The sequence below is a fragment of the Arachis duranensis genome, chromosome 2 (assembly GCF_000817695.3).
Source record: "Arachis duranensis cultivar V14167 chromosome 2, aradu.V14167.gnm2.J7QH, whole genome shotgun sequence".
NCBI lineage: Eukaryota > Viridiplantae > Streptophyta > Magnoliopsida > Fabales > Fabaceae > Arachis > Arachis duranensis.
Window position 1 is genome coordinate 44,575,123 of NC_029773.3, and position 3,908 is coordinate 44,579,030.

Here is a 3,908-nt window from a genome sequence, read left to right on the forward strand (position 1 = left end):
GTTTCCATTTCTATTTGAATTACATTGTTGATGATTTTAATTCCTTTTGTGCTTCTTACATTACATCTTTCATCATCATTGATTTGCTTTGTCTTCATGCAAGTGAGCTTGCTTGTTCTTTAACTTTGTGAATTCATTTTGGTTAAGAACTACATTACCATGCCGCTAATTTTAACACAATTTTCTAACTTTTGATTTGCTTGACTTTCTGACTTTTTTTTAGTTTTCAACTAACTCTTTTAGTTTCTTTCGAGGCATGGTAACTGTTGTTTCTTAACAAACAAGCGTTCTGAATTTCATTGTATAGATTCTTGGATTGTGCTTCTAATTGAATTATGAATTTTACTTTTCTTCTATTCCAGGGATTTACCTTTTTTCTCACTTCATGAATATACCTCAATATCCTTTTGTTTCTGGTTTTCTTCCTATTTGCTTATTTACTTGCTTTTCTTTCCTCTACTTTATTTAATAATCTCTATCTTGGGAATTCTATTTTTTAGAATGTCTGACAGAGGGAAAGGCAAAGCCAAGGCCACCTCCAGTAAGAGGAAAAGGTCGCAGCCATTGGTGGACGAAATTGTGATTCATATGTTATTGCATTTTGTAAAATTCATTGCTTTTTCTTTCCCTGGCAATGGCGCCAAAAACATGATGCCAATACCATGGTTTACAACTATGTGTGGTCACAACTCCGTTCAACTTAACCAGCAAGTGTACTGGGTCATCCAAGTAATACCTTACGTGAGTAAGGGTCGATCCCACAGAGATTGTTGGTATGAAGCAAGCTATGGTCACCTTGTAAATCTCAGTCAGGCGGATAATAATTGATTATGGATAAGTTTGAAAATAAATAATAAATAGAAAATAAAATAGGATCGAAATACTTATGTAAATCAAATAGTGGGAATTTCAGATAGGCGTATGGAGATGCTGTGCTCCTCTTGAATCTCTACTTTCTTATTACATTCATCCACTCCTTCTTACTATTTTCCATGGAAAGCAGTATGTAGGGCATCACTGTTGTCAATGGCTACATCCCATCCTCTCAGTGAAAATGGTCTTATGCTCTGTCATAGCACGGCTAATCATCTGTCGGTTCTCAATCAGGTTGGAATAGAATCCCTTAATTCTTTAGCGTCTGTCACTAATGCCCAGCCTTCAGGAGTTTGAAGCTCGTCACAGTCATTCAATACCGGAATCCTACTCGGAATACCACAGACAAAGTTAGACTTTCCAGATTCCCGAAACCCTACTCGGAATACCACAGACAAGGTTAGACTTTCTGGATTCCCATGAATGCCGACATCTATCTAGCTTATACCATGAAGATTCTATTGGGGAATCTAAGAGATATGCGCCCGGCCTAAGGTAGAACAGAAGTGGTTGTCAGTCACGCGCGTTCATATGTGAGAATGATGATGAGTATCACGGATCATCACATTCATCAAGTTGAAGTGCAACGTATATCTTGGAATAAGAATAAAAGAAAATTGAATAGAGAATAATAGTAATTGTATTGAAACTTGAGGTACAGCAGAGCTCCACACCCTTAATCTATGGTGTGTAGAAACTCCACCGATGAAAATACATAAGTGAGAGGTCCAGGCATGGCCGAATGGCCAGCCTCCATGATCTGAGAACTAATCGTCCCAAGATGATCCTAAGATCTAAAGTGATCAAAAGATGTCCAATACAATAGTAAATTATCCTATTTATACTAGACAAGCTACTAGGGTTTACATGAGTAAGTAATTGATGCATAAATCCACTTCCGCGGCCGACTTCATATGTGTTTGGGCTGAGCTTGATCTATCCACGAGCTGAGGCTTCTTTTGGAGTTGAACGCCGAGTTATAGCGTGTTTCTGGCGTTCAACTCCGGGTCGTGACGTGTTTCTGGCGTTTGACTCCAGACAGCAGCATGTACTTGGCGTTGAGCGCCAGTTTACGTCGTCACTTCCCGAATAAAGTATAGACTATTATATATTGCTGGAAAGCTCTGGATGTCTACGTTCCAACGCCGTTAAGAGCGCGCCATTTGGAGTTCTGTAGCTCCAGAAAATCCATTTTGAGTGCAGGGAGGTCAGATTCCAACAACATCAGCAGTCCTTTTGTCAGCCTTTTTCAGAGTTTTGCTCAAGTCCCTCAATTTCAGCCAGAAATTACCTGAAATTACAGAAAAACACACTAACTCATAGTAAAGTCCAGAAATATGAATTTAACATAAAAACTAATGAAAACATCCCTAAAAGTAGCTTGAACTTACTAAAAACTACCTAAAAACAATGCCAAAAAGCGTATAAATTATCCGCTCATCAGTCAGCAGGAGCACGGTATTTAACTTCTGTGCTTGATCAAGCAGTGAACGTTTGCTTCTTAGCTCGCTAAGAAACAAACAATAACCAGTAGTAGAACGACGATTAGTGGGATCACCAACCCAATCAGCATCTGAGTACGCCTGAAGGGATAAAGATGAATGGACAGCCAGTTAGAGGTGTCCAGAGCTCTTAAGCACACTCTTTTGCTTTGGATCACAACTTTAACCACTCAGTCTCAAGCTTTTCATTTGGACCTGCATGACACAAGCACATGGTTAGGGACAGCTTGATTTAGCCGCTTAGGCCTGGAATTTATTTCCTTGGGCCCTCCTATCCATTGATGCTCAAAGCCTTGGATCCTTTTTACCCTTTCCTTTTGGTTTTAAGGGCTATTGGCTTTTTCTGCTTGCTTTTTCTTTTTCTTTCTATATTTTTTTCTTTATTTTTTTATTTTTTTTCGCAAGCTTCTTCTTGTTCACTGCTTTTTCTTGCTTCAAGAATCAATTTCATGATTTTTCAGCTCCTCAATAACATTTCTCTTTGTTCATCATTCTTTCAAGAGCCAACAATTTTAACATTCATAAACAACAAGATCAAAAATATGCACTGTTCAAGCATTCATTCAGAAAACAAAAAGTATTGTCACCACATCAATATAATTGAACTAAATTCAAGGATAAATTCGAAATTCATGTACTTTTTGTTCTTTTGATTAAAAACATTTTTCATTTAAGAGAGGTGAAGGATTAATGGAATTATTCATAACTTTAAGACATAGTTACTGTTCATACCCTGACCGGGCTCCTCCAACTCGGCAAAATCCATGAAAGGTCCGACCTCGTCCCAAGGCCCACGCCTGAGGTCGGACCTCGGACAATAAAGCTAAGAAGGCCCATCAAAAGGAACGCAGCCCAAAACCTAAAGGCCGGAAAAGGCCTAGGAAAGGCGGTTCTACAAAGATAGAGATAAAACCCCCAAAAGATAAGATAAGATAAGAATATCTTATCCAGGGAAGATCACGGCCAACTACTATAAATACACTGGAGCACCCAGGTGTGACACACATTCCACATTCTACACATATCTGCTTGAACCCATGCTAACTTAAGCATCGGAGTGTCATTGCAGGTACAACCACCAACCACTCCACATATCAAGCTCGGGTCCCTGACCCCCACCTCGGGCCTCTCCAAAACGACCGAGCTACACGTTTCAGGTAACCCTCGGAACATTGGCGCCGTTGCCGGGGACCTAGAAGTCATCCCTCTACTATGGCGGACGACCCCTCCAACAATGACCACGCTGCATCAGAACAAGAGGATGAAGTTGACACCGGAGAACGACCGGACAGCCCTCTATCACCACGCACTCCAGGAGGAAACAAACAAAATCGCCCAAAGACATCACTCCCAAACAAAGATCCACAAAATTCCGAGAATGAAAAGAGCTCGGAAATTCTAGAAGCAGTTCGAGCACAACAAAATCGACTGAAACAACTCGAAGAGGACATAAAGAAGCAGAGAGAAACTGAACAAGATCTGAGAAGGGAGGCTCGCAAGCGCAGAGAATTAGAAGAAAAACTACGGAAAATA